The sequence below is a fragment of the Dipteris shenzhenensis genome, chromosome 28 (genome assembly GCF_047967505.1).
Source record: "Dipteris shenzhenensis isolate YYH24624 ecotype China chromosome 28, Dip_SZ_1.0, whole genome shotgun sequence".
Taxonomy (NCBI): Eukaryota; Viridiplantae; Streptophyta; class Polypodiopsida; order Gleicheniales; family Dipteridaceae; genus Dipteris; species Dipteris shenzhenensis.
In genome coordinates this window covers 43,845,743-43,865,645 of record NC_141623.1, presented here as the reverse complement: position 1 = coordinate 43,865,645, position 19,903 = coordinate 43,845,743, and the positions used below count along the sequence as shown (strand labels likewise).

Below are 19,903 nucleotides of genomic sequence, written 5' to 3'. Positions count from 1 at the left end.
AATAAGAAGTTTAACACATCCTTTTTTAGAGGCTACCTACAAAAGAAGATTGCTCTTGGACTCTTGACTGAAGAGGAGAGGAACAAGATTGTTTGTCACTATTGTCATAAGTCTGCTTATTGCATTGATACTTGTAATTGCATAGTATATTATGTAATGCCATTTGATGAAACAATGACTAGATTGATGGTCCATGTTGGTGAACATCAGCACCCCGTGCAGCCTGGAACATCTAAGGTAATGATAGAGAAAACAAAGAAGCTTGTTGCAGATGTTTTGAAGGTGGATAAAAATGCTGGACCACGCAAAGCTCAAATGAGTGTTGCCAAAGAGCTCTTGAATTCATCATTGATGAGAGGAGACAATAATGAAGGGGCAAGTGTGGGAGATATAGAGTTGACCAACTTTCTTGAGCAATTGGTACCACTAGTTGAGAATCAACGGTATGTTTGTTTGTAGCTAAGTGATTTTTAGTTTACTTAACTTTAGAATGGTATAAAGACTTTCTAAATAGTTGACTTGTGATGTTACAGGTTCGAACGGATTGTTGCACAAGAGAAGAAGGCAAGGTTACCTGTTGGGGAAGGTTATGACAGCCTTCTTTTACTAAAGAAAAGGTCTATGTATTCATTCTTCCATGGAAGTCGTTTTCCAGGGCAAGGCTTGCCAGATGAAAAATGTTTTGTTTTTAAAATGTCAACCAATGGTCCAGCATCTGGTGTGGATCTTGTCAATCGCATGAGAAGAGGAGGAAATGGTGATTTGAGGAATTCATGGGTACAATTTGATCACACCCATCGAGTGATTGGGTGGAGCACAATGGCATGTCATGTTTATGATCCTAGGTATAACTTCCCTCCATCCTTATGTATCCATGTTGCTATCATCAAGAGAGTTGTGGTATAATATTTAATAATGTTGGCTTTGTCTACCAGTGTGTAGGAATTAATGACCATCACCACAAGTGAGATGAATGATGAAGATGCTGCAAGCCAAATCCTATTTTGGGAGATGTTGAATGCCACAATGAAAGAATGTGGGTATCCCCCTACAGATTTTCATGGTTTCATGTCTGATGAAGCTGGAGCAAATTGGATAGCTGTGAGAACTATTTTCAATGGGGGTCCAAACAACATAATTGTTGGGAGAGAGCGCTCATGTCTCTTCCATTGGGAACAAAGCTTGCATAAGCACACAAGGAAATTCATCAAAGAGGATATGAGGAATGAGCATATCACCATGTGTGAGAATTGGAGATTATGTAAGACAAAGCAAGAAGCTACCAACCAAGCAAAGCTCATTCAGAAGTCGTGGCATGCAGGACATGTCCGTGAGGCCAACATTCCTTCAATGGACATATGGTTTAGTTGGTGGGATGTGCGGATTGCCCATTGGGGGAATCTCATGAGCGCGGTATGTATTTTGTAGATAAATGTAGTAAGCTAAATAAATGTAATAAGCCAATCTAATTACCTCCCTTTTTACCATAGGTAACAAAGAGTTCCTTGGAGGAGGCACACACTCCAAGGTCAAATCTAGCTGAAAGCATGCATGGTAGTTGGCTAGCAGAAGAAGGGTTTAAGAGAAAGATACAATTATATGATTGTTGCATCTCGGACATGGCAAATACCCTATTACAAAGTGCCAAACAATATGCATATATGATTGGAAGGCATGTTGGGGATGGTCCTAACTTGGAAGCCTTGATGCAAAGAGTGGCCTCAAGGAGTACACCTTCACCAACACAAGTTGCACAAATGGTGCATGAAACAGTTTCAGGGACACCAATGTATGAAGAACCAAGACCATTACATGGGGATAAGGTAACAGTCCAAAGAAAGAGAAGCAAGTCATCAAGTATACATTTAGAAAACACCTCACATAAGCCAGGGTATGTGATGGAGACCAGAGATCGTAAGCAAAGAGGGCGGCTGAGAAAAATTAGGTTTGAGACAGAAGGTGGAGATTGGCATTCAATAAAACTGCAAGGTAATACCCAACTAGTGGATGTTAGGGCTTCCACAATGGAGCAAGGTGGAGTTCAAGGGGAGTCTACAAAAACATCATGGGAAAAACATGGCAATGTAGGGGAAGCTGAAGGAGCTCAGAATGAGACCATGCCCATAAGAGAACAAGCCCCAACGGCTCCACCTATGAGACAAGGAGGCCTTCCTAGTGGCCTCTCTATTGTTGAGGTGCCTATCCACCGTACCTTTTGGGCAATTCGAAGGACCTCCAAAAACTCTAAAGTGAAGTGTCTTGGATTCATAGATGGAAAGGTTAAGTGTAATCGATATATACAAAGCAGTTCATAAGGAGTGGTGGCACCCTGTTTCTACTCTGAACGGCGGCATCCAAGGGTAGGAGGACCAAAAGCACAATGGATGTGGTTTTGTAATGATGATATAACTCATAGATGGCACTTAGATCATAATATCATGTATGTTCCTGAACGTCCATCTGTGTGGAAGGTGGATGTGGAAACAAACATCACAAGTGAGGAGATAGGCAATCTCATCAAGGCTGGTTTTAGACTGCAAATAGTGGATCAACCCCATGTAAATTGGAGGACACCAAATGTACCTCAAGGATCAGCACTGATGCCAACTAATTTTTGTGATGCACATGGAGGGTCGGCATCCATACCAAGGAATTTAGCTCAACACACATTGGTAAGAACCACAAAATGGAGGCATGGCATATCTAAGGAGGCTGCAAAAAGAATAGCTAGTGCTTAATCTATGCACGCTGTTGTCATGGGAGAAATGACAGTGGAGCTTCTTCATCATAGTATTTTCCATTTGAGAACAACAGGGTCTGACAAGGCTCGGATGTCTTACGATGTGCACATCAAGACTGAACCCATGTGTACATGTCCAGATTTTCAAAAAAGAGAGTTGGGTCAAAAACCTTACCTGGCATGCAAACATATCTATTACATCTTCATCCGTGTATTGGGATTGGATCCAAATCAACACATGCTTATTCATCAACCAACCCTTTCCACTATGGATGTTTCATCAGTGCTTAGCCGACCTAGGATCAATCCATAGACCTGAATGCGAAATATAAACTTGGTTGGTGTTATGATAGCCCACTTTTTGATGTGACACTTTTTTTTGCTCAAAATTTGTTGTGTTGAGTCAACACAATGTTCTTAATGTGGAACATTTTACTAATTGCTTTGGCCTTTTCAAATAATAGAACTACATGAAAATTGGCATATGCTTACTTGAAGTTTTATTAAACCTTTGTTGCCTTAGCAACAATCCATAGACTTGAATGCATAATACATATTTGCTGGTATTGTGATGGCTCTTTTTTATATATGATATCATTTGTTACTGACTTGCAATATAAATTACTTGGATTAATAGCTTTGTCTTTTTTAGTCCATAGAATTGCTAATTGCTTTGGTATTTCCTAGGATAAATCCATAGATACAGGATAAGTAATTACTTTGTTATTTTTTGATTAGTAGGTCTTTTTTTATGGGACTCTAAAAAAGCTCGCAAACTTTGATAAATTTCAAAAAAAGCTCGCATTAAAAAGCTCGCAATAAAATTTTCCCCGTGGGAGACCACCTCTCCATCATATCATCTGTCACTACTACCTCCTCTCCATCACTTTTGCAAACGGACACTATGAAAGATCCTTTCTCTAGAAGGTAGCCCTCCACTTGGAATGCGCTTTTTAATGAAGACACATCATCACGCAGTCCTCGTACTCGTGCATAGGGGATCAATCTACATAATGGAATGCGAGGACAATGATCTAAATCAAGCATCCTGCATTTTCCAATCACATCACCTCCTCCTTCCACTTGCACTTCAGTGTCATCCAATTCAACCTCCTCTAATCTTGGTCCTTCATCTCTTGGAGTAGAGGATGTATCAGGCTCAGAACCTGCTGCACTCCCTGGTTCTTCTGTCCCACCTACTGATGATTGGGCAGGGGGATCTATTTTCTAACCTCTTGCTAACTTTGGAGGCAGAGCCTCTTGAGGCTTTTTACCTTTCCTTCTAGTCATCCTGAAATGAAATACAAAAATAACACCTTTTCATACACTGGTCACATATGAAATGAGATTGCAAGACAATGAAAATCTAATCCAAGAGCAAATATAGTATAGCAAACTATAGAAAAAATCTATTGTTCACGGCACATGCTATTCTTCTCCAAAACATTCTATGAAGATCAAGAGCTCAATGTGAGCACAATTGTTAAATTTTTTAAACACTAACAAGATACATGTTTACACTATCATTTTGAACACATGCATTTAGGGTCTAGTTTATCTTAGAGCCAACAGTCAAACTCCTATACTATTTTAGATACATAGAGCTAACAGTCAAACTAATATACTATTATTGATACATAGAGCTAACATTCAAACTCCTATACATAGATGTGTATAAAGGAATATCTAAACATATTTATTTATCTTTATACAGATGTCTTTATTTATCTTTAAACACATCTATTTTCACATATTTATGAATATGTATGCATATCCTTTTCTATGTACAAATAAAAAAACACATGTAAATAGTTTTACGTATGCATGTATAAACTTATCTATGTATGAATTTATACTTGCATATATATACATAACCTCTCAAACTCTCAACCCCATATAGCACTCATTTGCTAATGGAAGAGACTGCATCTTCCATGCATATGTTTACATTTACAACAGACTTCCATATATACATCTTGACATTTTCATACATGACATATGGACACAAATAAATATACAATAAATGTATAACACACATACATGTATATGAATACTTAAGCATTTCTATTTATATACATGTATTGTGTAATACATGTACATGTGGCGATCTTTTGGGGGATTTCTCCCAATATTCCACAAACTCTCACCCCCTTCCATAGAGGACTTTCCTCAATCAAGGAGTTCCTCCTTTAACTTGAGGCATAATTCAAGAATGCAGATTAAAAGCAAAAGCATACAATGTGTTGGCATAATCATCCTTGTGGTCAAAATAACTTGCAGAATTGAAAGCTACATAGATGACATTTATGTCAACCTTATATATACTTCACTCTTCCTCTTTGAGATCTTATATCCAATGAGCATTCATATTTAATAAAAATCTTAAAATGTATAGGTTGAATGCAACTGTGAAAGCACACATTAGTAGTGTGCATTTTAGTGCTATTTCTACCAAAATGGACAGCACATCAACACGCTGTCCATTTTGGTGAAAAGGGCATATAAAATGCTACCCCAATACAAGGCCACTATTGAGCAAGACTTGACACAAGATGGCTTGACATAGTAACTCAGGGATCTGGAAGCTATTTTTATTTTCAAGTCACCATGCAGGTCAAGTGTGGGAGCATTCTTGATCCCAATAACCAATCTTATTGTAGGAAGACTGTTGCAAGTGTGAGAGCATGTCAGTGTCCTAAATTGTAAAGCTCTTTCTACCAAAAAAGACAGCGCGTCAATGCGCTATCCATTTTGAAGCAAAAGACATCTAAATGCCACCCCACTGAAATTCTATTATGAAGCATAAAAGAGGCCAATTTTGATGCTTGGGATACCGAAATAGATAGCGCATTGACACGCTGTCCATTTTGGTATCACAAGCATCAAAATTTCCTTCTTTACTCAAATATGAAGGTGGTACATGAAAGATACAATGGAGGATTTTAGATGTCCTTTTCCATTGAAATGGACAGCGTGTCAACGCGCTGTCCATTTCAATGGAAAGGGTATCCAAAATGCTCCTACAAATGCTTTGACACGCTGTCCATTTCAATGGAAAGGGTATCCAAAATGCTCCTACAAATGCTTAGTGCCATGGCTCTTACAAATGCTTAAGGACTCACTAGAGAGGTCTTGGAAGATTGAAAATTGGAGGATGAGAATGTGAGGAGAAGAAGGATTCACAATTTCGAAATCAATTTGAGGTGTATAGACAAAAATTGATGAAAGTTTTTTACGTTTTTAGTATACCCCCAATGCGTCTTAGTATAGCTCCTTTGACATGATTTTGATCTACTTTCCATGAGAAAGGGCAGTGCGTTGATGCGCTGCCCTTTCTCATGGAAAGTAGATCAAAATCATTGGGCCATTTTGATCTACTTTCCATGAGAAAGGGCAGCGCGTCAACGCGCTGCCCTTTCTCATGGAAAGTAGATCAAAAAAGGATGTGTGTAGCTTGGCTAATTCTTTATACGAAGCTTGGAATTCCCAAAAACAAAAGCGTGGGAGAGGGAGTGTGTACCTTGGCAGAGGAGATGGAGAAGATGGGAGTGCACGAGACCTTCCATGAGGGAGGTGTGTTGAGTGTGGAAGGTGGAGGCGACGTTGGAAGGAAGGTGGAGCATGGAAGGAGAAGGCGGCTACTCCAACTACCACACTGGGAGGAGGGTGGAGCATGGAAGGAGAAGGTGGAGCGTGGAAGGAGAAGAGAGGACGCCAAAGAAAGCTTGAGGAGGGCCGAGGAAGTGAAGAGGGAGTGTGGGTCATGGAAGAGGAGGAAGAGGTGATGAGGAGGGAGAGGCGGGTCATGGAAGAGGAGGGAGAAGCGAAGAGGGAGTGCAGGTCGTGGAAGAGGAGGCGAGGTCATGGAAGAGGAGGCGGGTCGTGGAAGAAGAGAAGCCATGGAGGGAGTAATCGATGGCAATGGCGAAGGAGCGAGCGATGGCGAAGGTGAGGAGGGAGACTCAAAAACTTAGAAGGCAGAAGGCAGAAGGATGGTCTATAGCGGCTGGACACAGAAGGCAGAAGGAGCGAAGGTAGAAGGCAAAAGGCTATAGCAAGCGATGGCAAAGGCAGAAGGCAGAAGGCTATAGCGAGCGATGGTTTGTAGATGGGAGAAGAGAAGGAGGGAGCGATGGCGAGAAGAGAAGGCGAGGAGGTTAGCCAAGCTAGGAGGTTAGCCAAGCGAGGAGGGTGATGGAGAAGAGACCATGTTCTTCTCCATGTTCACTGATTTTGGCAGAGGTTGATAGAGATTGGAGAGCAAGAACGTCACCAAGTTTCCGGCGATGGAATAGAAGGCCAATCTCTCAGCAGCCTCTGTAGCTGCAATCACAATACCTGGCGTGAGTGATGGACGGAGCAACAAAGAAAAGCACGACTGGCGTGAGTGATGGTAAGATGAACAATTCTTCCAGTCAAGAATCCTGGGCGCGGAAAATATGTTCTGCTACAGGAAGATATGTTTTGCTACAGGAAGATATGCTGTGTGCTACAGGAAGATATGCTACAGGAACAAATCAAATTCTAAAACTACTCTGAAACTACTTCGTGCTTCCGCATGAATTTAGATGATCTAAAATTTCCTCATGAAGTTAGATCTTCTCAGAAAAGTACCGAAGGGTTGTCTTAAGAGATGGTTAGCCAAGAGAGAAGAGGAGGTTAGCCAAGCGAGAAGAGAAGTTCTATGAATCTTGAAACTAGACGTTCTTCGAAAGTGCTGTTCTTCGAAACTAGATGCAGTTTCAAACTAGACGCAGTTTGAATCTCCAGCAAGTGCTGTCTTCGAAATGTTTATTGATCGGCTTGGTAGGCAGCATCTTTCCCTTGTTATATGCATCACAAGCACTAGATCGTAAGCACTTTCAATTGTGCCGGAGGTCCGATTGGTAGGCGGCCATATTAGGAGGTCTGATTCATAAGCTTCAGCTTGTTGATCTTTCTGTCAATCAGTTGTCTGGTGAGTTCCACTTTCAATATTAGCTATTTATTGCATATACGATTTCTCCGTCTTATCTTCATGCACATTGACGATCACGATTAATCTTTTTTTTGTCAGGGAGCATCCCAAGTTCAATCGAAAATCTTGTAAACCTCATCAATAATCTCCTACAAGGTCCAATCCCAAGTTCCGTTGGGAATCTGAAGAGCCTTGAAGGCAACAAGCTCGAAGGCAACAAGCTCATTGGAAACATTCTGAGGAGTTTGGGGGGACTCGTTAACCTGCAGGAAGTACGTCTGGGGGAAGATGATAATGAAGAGGAACACGCTTGGGAGAAGGGAGGTAGAGGAGCTAATTTGGAGAGAGTCCAAGAGGTGGATGGTGAGAGAGTATGTACTGTTTCTGAGCTTTGAAGTTTTCTAACGAGTTTCAAATTTTTGAGTGAAGAAGATGAAGATTTCTAACGAGTTTCAAAATTTTGAATGGAGATGATGAAGATTTCTTGCGAGTTTCAAAGTTTTGAATGAAGAAGATGAAGATTTTTTGAATGAAGAAGATGAAGATTTCTTGCATGAAGAAGATGAGCTAATTAAGAAGAGGAACACGCTTGGGAGAAAACTTGGGGGAAGACGATAATGACTCGTTAACCTGCAGGAAGTAATTAAGAAGCCACTCTATGCCAACGACATGGTGGAGGATTGAAGGAGAGCCTATCATTTCCCTACGTCCATTTCCCTGCTGCCATTTTGCATTCAGAATCGTCTCTCCATTAGCAAGATCCTCCATAGCTTCGATTACATAATCCTCCACCCTCCTTCATTTAGATTCACCTCTCCCGTGGCAAGTTCCTCCGTATCTTCAAGTACATACTCATCCACCTTTCTTGCTAGGATTTCAAACTCAGCTTCATGTCTTCCGGTACATATACTACGTTCTATGCTGGAGGTGCACCTCTCCATTGGCAAGCTCAACCTCCATAGCGTCCAGTACAGGACGGGAAAAAAAAGCTAATTACTACAGAGTCCCGAGTCTCCATGGATCCAAGAGTCTCCATTAATGCTTGATCCAAGAGACTCCATTAATGCTTGGAATGGATATTTTCGACTAGCCTAGTAGTACAGGAAATTGGCCGAGACCTCGCAAAGATGCCACACTCCTGGCATAGCTAAAGATACGTCGATGCAGCTGCTTGTCTTGGCTGAGTCTCCTCGTGACAGCGATGTAAATGGTGTTTTATCAGCAATTCTTTGGATCCTCAGCTTAGCCCTATGGAGGGTTGAAGCATTACACATGGCACTCTATGCCAACAACACGCCATCTTTAGAGTCAACACATGGCACAGGTCATTGCCACGCCTCTCAAAGATTGGCACCCCTTCGCTATGCATTCATGGAAGCATAAATGCTTCTCCAACTTCCCTCCTCTGCTTCGCCATCATATTAGGTCGAGGATGACGTTGTGTGTGTGTGGCTTCTGTTGTCCATGCCTTGTTTGCTTTCATTCGTTGTTCTTCCCTCAGATTGTTTCGCCTTCTGCGCCCAACCTTCAGTCGCCCCGCTTCCAGATTTAGCTATTGAGTGAAGGAAGGATTTATTACTAAATCTTCACTAAATCGTGACTATACTTGATTCTGTTCATATTGACAGAAGGTAACGGTTCATATTGATTCTGTTCTTAAACATATCCTCTTACCAGATTCCTGTTTGCAAGTTATGGAGCCTTTAATATTCAGATTACCATCTTGTGAAATGATTACCATTTTCATGGATATTATGAACCATGTCATGGAGCCTTTATGAAGATAATTGTGACGGTGTCATCTAACTCGCCACCTTTCAAAGACATAATTTTTTCACATCTTCTCTTCTTTTGTCATCTCGTCCTTCTATCAACATCTTCTCTTCTGCTGCCACGTCCTCTTCTATCAACCTCTTTTCTTCTATTTCCATCTCTTGTGCTTCCGTTTGCTCTTCTAATGCCACCTCTTCTCTGGCGATGTCATTTTTTATCACACTCTTCTACTGGCTACATCTTCTTTTGTAAATGAAGAGCCGCTAGCTATTCTAGAGCTCCGTCTTCTTTTGCGCTTGCAAATTGATGAAATTGTTCTCGTAGTGGGTGGCGCCAATCCTTTAGTGTTCATTTGTGCATCTAAAACATGCCTGCATCTGTGTTCATTCGCTTTGGAGAATGAGAAACATTGTCCATTCATTACGACACTCCTTTATTGGAGGTCTCCCTAGTAGATCTCAAGGAACACTTTCACCTTGCAGATGAGGAGATTAGTCTACATCAAGAAATCGGAGTGGATGACATTGCCATAGTGCTTCCCTTGGTGGACTTGGAGGACGATCAAAAAGGGTACAAGATCAATGGAAAACAACATTCAACCTTCAGAGTTGAGGTGATAAGAAGGAAAGATTCTCATAGTGACTTTCAAAATGCTGAAGTGAATAGTGTTATTTCACTTATAGAGAAGATGCCTTTGAATAGTTCTTTGCATGTTGCATTAACTTCTGCAGTTAGAGTTGAGAAGGTTGTTGAACTGCCTAGAACTTATGATGGGTATGTTTTCTTTGGACTCCCCCCTTTGCCTAATGGATCTCCAATGTCTGGAATGGAACAAAATGCCGATGGTCATGTATGGACAAAATATTCAACATGTTCACAAGACTTTTTCAATGGAATTGTAAGGATGAGTAGACTTTTTCAATGGAATTGTAAGGATGAGTAGATGTTCTGGATACTGGAGATGCTGTAACATTCATTGTCCTTACCTTGAACGAATGGGAGTTCTGAATGATACACAATGGAAGGGAAAGCTTAGGAAGCCACCTATGCCTGGTCCAATTGATCCAACCTTGGGATCAATTGTCTGCAAGCATTGTTTAGAAATCCCAGAGTGTGTTTATCAATGTAGTGCTATCATATATTATTGCTTGCCTCATGAAAGAGCGAAGACGACAAGATGTGCTGTGCATGTTGGGTTCCATGACCATCCTGTTGAGAAAGGAAAAAGTCGTGCAAAGGAATTGCAAGTGGATGATCTGTTTCAATGCGTGCTAGGCTAAATGCAAATTCATCTTGCAAAAACATTGAGGTCTCAGTTACACAAGACCTTATGATGGATATGTTTCTTGCAAAGGAGGGGGTTGCTATGGAACCTCTAGATTACCAACAATTTGAAGAGGTTTTGGATACAATCACACCAATGACACAAAGGAGAAGGCTTCAAAGAATAGTGCAAAGTGCAAGATGTGATGCTAGAGGAGGAGATGGTGAAATGGATTCAATACTAGGTTTGAAAAAGAGATGCAGATATCCATATGTGCAAAGTATCTGTTTCCTGGGCAGTTGCAAGATGAACAACAACCACATATTTTCAAAATGTCGATCATTGGTCTAGGATCAGGGGTTGATTTGGTGAATCGAATGCGGCTAGGAAGTAGCCTTGGAACACAATGGGTGCATTTTGACCACGTCCATTGAGTAAAAGGATGGTCAACTATGGGTGCTCATGTGTATGACCCTTACATAAGGGAACTCTTAACAATAGCTATATGTGAATTCAAGGTGGAAGATACCCATGCACAAGTGCAATTCTGGAAGCTTTTGAATAGTCAGATGGAGAAGAATGGTTTTGAACCACCTCAATTCCAAGGATTCATGGCAGATAGAGCAGGAGCAAATTGGCTTGCTATCCGCACAATTTACAATGGTGGGCTTGAAAATGTAATGGAGGGTAAAGAAAGGACTTGTGGTTTTCACTGGGAGATGAGCATGGTTGAGCATACCAAAAGATTCATTAAGCCACAATTTCAGGAGGAGCATAAGGTTCTATGTAGGAAATGGAGGGAGGCAATGACAACTGCTTCTATAGATCAATGCAAGAGAACATTGACCTTGTATTGGTCTCCATTGCATGTGAAAGAGGGTGAGTTGCCAGCACTCCACACATGGTTGGCTTGGTGGGATGTTAGAGTCAACCAATGGGGGGGAATGTTTTTGCAGTAAGAGAAAAATTCCTACAGTAAATCTTTTGGAGACAAAACACTCTAGCATGAGAGCAACACATGGGTATGCAAGACACATAACATTGTATGAAGCTTGTGCTGTAGATCTTGCAATGAGTGTCCTTCAGAGTGCTCACTATAATGCCTTTTTGAATGGAAAACACTTGGGTACAGGTCCAAATTTGGATGTTCTACGACAAAGAATACTTGATGGTGGTGGATCTAGTAAAGGAGATAGAAATAGGCTTGTTGATTTGTCACACACTTTGATTGAAGACGCTAGGTTGCACTCTTTAGAGATGGATAGACCGATGACAGAACCGATAAGTATGAGAAGAAAGAGGAGTTCTACATGTTCAACTGTGGTCCATGCACTTGATAGTCATCGCCCTGAATACATCACTGTCACTACAAAGAGAGTGATTGGAAAAAGATGACAACTTGATTTTTTAAATCCTACAAACTAGGTAGTTTGTAGAGAGGCAAACATTCATGATGCCAATTGGGCAATTAGGAGAACTGAAGCACATAGTGTTGTCACATGCTTTGGTTACTTGACAGAAAGTCGGAGACGGTGTGGGGCAATGATCAATGCGCTTGGTAGAAGTGCAAGCAATGGTGTGCCAGCGCCTTGCTTTAAGGGAAGAAGGCAACATTCCAATGGATTGACATAACAATTTGTTTGGTTTTGCAATAGTACTGTGACCCATACATGGAAGGTGGATAATTCCATTCAAGGTGTTCCTGGAAACTCTCTAGGTGTGTGGAAGGTTGCATGTGGGACGTCAATTACTGTGGATGAGAGGGAGACCCTAGTAAGGGCAGGATTTGTATTTGAGACTGATGATGCTATTGGTGTCATGAGCTTCCCATCTCGTATGCAAAAAATCCATACGCCAAGCCATGTGCACCCATCTCATCGTGATGGAAAGCTTATATCATGGAGAACTAGGGTTGAATAAAGAATTCAAAGAAAGGATAAGCAAGGTAGTTGCAGAGTATGGGGAGGTTGTAAGAGAGAGCACTATTATTCCAAATGAGGTGCATCTTTTCCACATTCGTACATCAGGTTCAATTTCCAAGGGGTTAACATACTGTGTCTCAATTTCAGAATTCACACGTTGTACATGTCTTGATTTCACTCAAAGGGAGACAAGTAAAACTCCTTATATGCCTTGCAAGCACATATACTTTGTGTTCATTGTAGTGCTGGGATTGAGTGATACAGTGCATCAGTTTATGCATCAAGCAGCGTTGACTAAGATTGAGTTGTTTCAAGCAGTGGCTAGAAAAAGAAATCCATCTTCCATAGACTAGATGATGTGAAAGACATTCTGTTGTTCTTTGCTGAACATGCGGATTATAGAGGTAGGGGTCCTTCTATGTTTTTGTAATCAAAGTAAGGATATACTTCTACAAGCATTTGAGGCAAGATATGTTAGCCTTTAAGGTGAATAGTAGAAGATGCAATAGATGTAATGTGCTTTTTTGCCTCGGGGGGGTCACTCATCATATGTAACCCTATCACGTGAGTTCAAAAGAAGGATATTTTTTATTCCTAAAATTTACAGAAATAAATATACATAAGGGACTATTTAAAATAGTTTTGGAAAAAATTTACAGATTTGTATAGAAAAGGGATACATTTTATTAATGAAAAAATTTACAGATAAGGGATTTTAAATATAGGCCTTGAACGCACGTGATATAGAGGGTTTATACATAGTGACCCCCCCGAGTTTTTTGCTCTACATGCCTTCCATTTTTTGGATCAGACGTTTGGAAGATGTACTTCTGCAAACATGGAAGGCATGATATGTACATGTAGAGTATGAGCACGTTTTGGCTATATTCTACCTACTCCTATGTTGTTGTCTCTCCAATAGGATTTTAGTGTGAAAGTAAGGAGAGAAAGGTATTTAATATGATGTGTAGGCTACTCCTTTTCTTTGGATGGGTGTATGGACAAAGATACCAAGTATGGGGAGAAAGGATATGTGTAGCCTGATATTTGTATTCATGATGCATGTATGGAATATGTGATCATATAAGCATGGCAGGCATGATATGTAATGTAAAACTTGTGTGCAATGTTAGTTCTTTTTCAAATCTCGTATTCAGTACCACTATGTGTTTGTTTGCCAAATTTATTGTAATGTAAATATATGAGAAGGAAGGAGATGTGCAATTCGAACAATGTGCCCTCTACTTAGTAGTCTTTGTTTTTGTGAATCATATATTTTATATACTATTGAATCTCTCTCCATAATGAGTCTAATGTGATAGCATGAGAAGGAAGGAGGGAAGCAATATCATTTTGGGACATGACTCCTCTCTCCAATGAAATTTGATTAATCATATAGTGGATCAAGGGCTGCTCGCTTGCCTGTTGTTTAATCACGCTCGCTTAATTGGGCTTGCTCGCTTTTCCTTGCTCGCTCTTTGGTAATCCTCGAGTGAGTCAAGCTTGTGCCACTACCTCCGTCTGTTGCGCATGTGCAGATGTCAAGGAGTTATAGTAGGTCTGTAGGATTGCCGTTGCTTCTACTTGTTGGAAAACTGAAGGAAAAGAGTAGAGTGGACACAAACTCAGAATACTTGCATTAGTTCCATTGTAGAGTGAAGAAGAGTGAGGTCCTTAAGTAGGCACCTCATACATGCTCACTGACATCACTAATGACCTCAGAGCTCCACAATCATCTCCTCAATCCGCTCCTAGATTCTCTCAATCATCCTATGTGGCTCTCCACCACCTAACTGTGCTTGTGGGCACCTAACTGTGCCTCTAGCACTCACACATAGAAACATAAGGTGTGCCTGAGGCATACACCTTGAGATATCCCAACAAACCCCCCCTCAAGGAAATGCCTCAGGCTATGTCAAGGATACATCTAGTCTCATAGTTTCTCATGCCATCTCATGGTGGTCAAGGATAAATCTATGGCTAGGTTCTCATGCTAGCAAGGGTTCCCTTGGGTGTAAGGTAAACAAAAGGGATACAAAAAGACCTTCCAATGGTTATCTCCCCTGCATGTACATGCACACAATGTCTGCAGGAGGTACCATGGAACAAAACATACACATGGCCTACATCATAAGGTGACCAGAGGTGTTTACAAAACACACAAAACACAATAGTTTATTTCATTCATTTTGGAGGACTATCCAGGCTGAGTACCTTGACATAAAAAGAGAGATCTGGAGCATACATAGAGATGATTTAAAATGCATAATCTTCATGGGATGCCTCATCTTGTGGAGGCTCAACTGAAAGTAGATTTGCATTTTCTTTCTTTGCTTTGGCTCTGCAAAACTTCTCATTATGGTTGTTCTTGCCACAGTGCTTGCATGGATTAATTTTGAAGTAGTCCTTTGAAAGGTGATTTGTCTTTCCACAGTGATTGCAAGGAGTATACTTGCCCTTCTGGACTTTTATAGCATAAGCAGTGTCATTGCCTTTCCTGAGCTCCATATGCCTTTCTTCTTCTTGGAGAGCAGAGATAATACCTTCAAGATTAGGATTAGGAAGATTTTTCAAAGTGGTAACTATGTGATCATAATCTTCAGGCATGCTCTTAAGTAACACTGCCATAGCATCATCTGGAGAAATAGGAGAGTTGATAGAAGCTAATTGAGTCATAAGACTCCGCATATAGTTGACATGAGCTGCTAAAGTAGTACCACTAGTCATCTTCAATTCAAAGAAAGAGATTTTAAGTGATAGTTTAGAGATGTGAGAGCTTGCACCAAAAATCATGTCTAGCTTCTGCCAAGCTTCCGAAGGAGACTCCAAGTCAGAGATATGGTGTATATAATCATCACCTAGAGCAAGAGCAATTATACCATATGCTTTTTCTTCTCTAGCTGGATCCCTTGCCGGTCATGTCGGAGTTGAGGATTCTCCAGCATTGGAGGCCGTAGAAGAAGCGGTAGGAGTCAGTTTGACAAGTCCCCATAAGTTCTCCCTCATCAATGCAAATTTCACCTTCATCTGCCATGTGTGGAAGCCCTTTCCATTGAACTTCTCGAGATTAAATAGGGTAGCCATGAGAGGGTCTAACCCAGATATTGGGCAGTGTCTATCTCTCTTACAAGGAAAAAATAACTAAAAGACTTCCAAAATATGAGCACTTGATGTAGCAAAGACTAGTGACCAATATTCAAACAATGATGCTTCTTCTTACATGCTTCATAGAAGTGGGTGAAATAAATACTTTCCAATCAAACCCAGGTCTAGTAATTCAAAACAAAACTGAAGCCACACTTGTACTGAAGTTATTGAAAGCTTCAAAAAACCAGAAATGCTAGAGTAGCATTTTATGTAGCATCATCTTCAAAAACTTGTCCAAAACTGTCAAAACTGAAAAGCTGAACTTGGAGGGCTTTTTGAAGCAAAAGAAAGCTCATATACCAGAGAAGGTCCAGCACAGAGGTTGGACAAAATGGTGCGCACTTTTGCCTGGGAGAGTTGCTACAGGCTGAAACTGAGTTTTGACGATTTCTCCCTCGTTATTGAACCAAATGACCTGAAAAATGGCTCAAAATCGTCGTCTTGAGGTCGCCCATCTACTCCTAAGAGGGCTCAGGCAATGGCAGAGCAGGCAGAGAGTATTGAGCAACAGAAGAAATTCGCTATTTGGAGAATGGCAGCCACCACAGACGTTTTTTCTTCAATTGCTTGTAGGTGGAAGTTTGCCCATACTAGAGGAGTTTCCAGCTCAGAGGGTTTGGGCAATGGTCATTTGTAGGTGGAGAACCAAGCTCTCAAAGATTTTGGGAAGAAAGAGGAAAATGGAGAAGAAGAAGATGAAGAAGAAGATGATGATGTGGCAGAAATGGGCTCAAGGGGGATCAAATGGCTCTGATACCATGTTAGAAAACTGAAGGAAAAGAGTAGAGTGGACACAAACTCAGAATACTTGCATTACTTCCATTGTAGAATGAAGAAGAGTGAGGTCCTTAAGTAGGCACCTCATACATGCTCACTGACATCACTGATGACCTCAGAGCTCCACAATCATCTCCTCAATCTACTCCTAGATTCTCTCAATCATCCTATGTGGCTCTCCACCACCTAACTGTGCCTCTAGCACTCACACATAGAAACATAAGGTGTGCCTGAGGCATACACCTTGAGATATCCCAACACTACTCCCGTAGTCAGCTATGTTTGACTTTGGTGGAGGTTGGAGGTCACATCCCTTACTACCTTCTCTTGAGCTTGGAGAGCTTGGTTCATGCGCACTTCTTCTACCTCCTTCTCATCTATCTGTGCCCGAAGTGCCTTGACCTCTATGGCATTTGCTTGGAATTGGTCTTTGATTTCAGATGCGGTCTGCCTTTCCAATTCTCTTGCATATTCTTCCTTAGCCAAGCTAGTGAATAGTTTTGACATTTGGATCATTTGGCAAGCTTGATGTTGGAGAATGACAGATGGTGACAAGGTCTGGCGATATTGCTGATACAAGTGGTGCCCATGTAGCCATCCCGATGATTCTGTAGTACTTGGGGGAGGTTGTTCCAATGGCATTTCAGTCCCTTGTGTACAATAGTCATACTGCTGATCTGGCACTAGCTCCCCTTGGGGCTCATCGACTAGCATGGCATCGATGGGCGGTTCGAGTGCTGATGTAGTCTTAGGCTCTGGTGCCGATCTTTCCTCTGGTTCAGGTGCCAATCTTATCTCGAGCTCAGGTTGGTGCTGTTGGTGGAGACTTATTGGTTCCAGTTGTGCACCGAGCTGTAGCATCTTGTGGGGCAATTCCACAATCCCGACCTCCGGAATAGGTACTGCTGCTAAGGCATCTGCACTTATCAATGTGATAGTTGGAGAAGTTGGTGATGGTGTAGAATCCCGTAGGATAGAATAGATGCATCTTGCAAGAGGTGTGACAACACAATGAAAATCTCTATTATGTTTGTGAGAGAGAGAACTCTCTTTTATAGAAAGGGGGAGAAGGTAATACCTTCCCTACATAGTGGCAATCAGTCCCTACATCAGTGGGAATCACTCCCTACATGAGTGGGATTCTCTTTGTCTTACATCATCACTTAGGTCACACACTAGACACTACAAGAGGTTGTTTTTTATCTTGTGTCATCCATCTAGAAAGAGAAAACCCTGGCATTTTTTCCTCCCCCACCCCCATTCCCACCAACTCACACACCAACAGTTGTCCATTCCAAAGCCATCTTCTATGTCCCTTCTCCCTTTTCTCACTTATCCAAGAGACAAGCCAAAAATTAGACACCCTCATTGCAGCCCATGAAGCTCGTCCGCCCATCATCCTGACAAAAAGAAAGGCCCTTGAACGACCTCTCCAGTCATGGCTCCTACCAAGGACAAAGAAGAAATCCACACCCGAAAGACAAAGAAGTTGCAAGCTGACATTGATGCCATCAAACAAGAACATGAAGTCATGGTAGCCCATCGGCTAGAATCTGCAAAGAAGAAGGACGTTAAGCTCATGTCCAAGATCATGGAGGTGGAACAAAGAGCTAAGTAGCCAAGGACCAAGATAGAGACTTGATAGACACAGTGCAGCAACAAGCTACTATCATCATGAAACAAGAGACCAAAATTTAGTAGCACAAAGAGTGTTAGATGTACCAAAGCAAGTAGAGAAGTATGTACCACCACATACAAGATAGGACAAGAGACATGTACCACAGTTGAGAGGTCAGAGGGAGTCCGTTATCCCATTGATAGACTAACTTACAATAGATACATGAATATTCATTATGCATATATGGTTTATGGGATGCAGCATGAGGAACCTATGTGTTTTCAAAATGCGGTTGGAAAGCCCAAATGGGAGGCAGCCATGGATGAGGAAATGGATATGTTGGTATACATACACAATAAGATGTGGTAACTAGTGCCATTACCATCAAGGAAGAAATCCATTGGGTAGTGAAAGTGGATGTACAAAGTCAAATGTAAGTCAAATGGCATTTTGGAAAGGTATAAACCAAGGTTGGTTGCTAAGGGTTGTGCACAGATGCATGAACTTGACTATGATGAGGCATTCAATCCAGCTGCAAAGATGACTACCTTCAAAATTATGATTGCATTAGTAGCCATGTATGCCTAAAAATTATGGCAGGTGGATGTCAAGAATGCTTTCTTAAATGGTGATTTACAGGAGGAAGGGTATATGCAACAGTCAGGCGAGTACGTGCACCCACAATACGCTTCTCATGTATGGTGGTTGAAGAAGGCTTTGTATGGTTTGAAGTAGACTCCTCCAACATGGTGTGAAAGGATCAATAAGTCACTAAAGCCCATGAATTTCAGCCAGTCAAATGCATACTATTATTTTTATGTAAATCGTGTAGATGGAGGGCTGGTAGTTGTGGTCATATATGTGGATGACTTGATTATTACGGGTAGCAATATAGGAGAGATTTCAGCCCTATTGAGGAAACTTTCAAAGGAGTTTGAAATGAAAGACTTGGGAGAGCTTTGGTACTTTCTATGTATCGAGGTCATAGATACACCATACAGCATATGGATGGTAGTATGCCTTGGATATGCTAAAGAAGTATGGCATGATGGGTTGTAAGTGAATAAACCATTAGATCAAAATGCACATGTGATGGATTATGGGACTATGTCCAGGATGTGATGATGTATAGGAAGATCGTGAGAAGTCTCATCTATTTGATGATTACATGCCCTAACTTGAGCTATACAGTAGGGGTGATTAGTTAGTTTATGCAATAGGCCTATGAGGGTCATCTTGATGTAGTGAGACACATTCTTTGGTATGTGAAGAAAGTGCAAAAGAGTGGTGCTCAAAAGAGATACAGGCCAAGATCATGTCCGGTGTCACAATACTTGAAGAAAATAGCAAACACCCCTAAGTTTGAATGTGCATGGTACGGGACTTTAACATTCTCCCCAAAACTAAGAAAGGTATTAAGTTTGATACGAGGTTTCCTACAAGAACACTAGATTGTAGAGGATGTGCAAATGAAGGTGGCGGTCAACTTTGTATGAACTTTTCAAAACAAATTAAGAAGGGCAAGGTCCCCATATTCCGCAATAACAACATGAAACTAGCTTGTAGGTCAATGTACATGAGCATGCTGAATGACATCGAAACTCCATTGATCTCAATTTGGATTCCATTTGTGCAAATAAGGGACCTATCATATGAAGGGCAATATGGACTCCATGGAGGTTTCATTAACGCATTTGCAAATGTT

At 41.2% G+C, this 19,903-nt stretch overlaps 1 pseudogene; it reads left to right on the top strand.

The window, feature by feature from the left end:
* Window positions 1-621: 621 nt before the first annotated feature.
* On the top strand, window positions 622-8,092 carry LOC147883600 (uncharacterized; annotated as a pseudogene).
* Window positions 8,093-19,903: the final 11,811 nt, after the last annotated feature.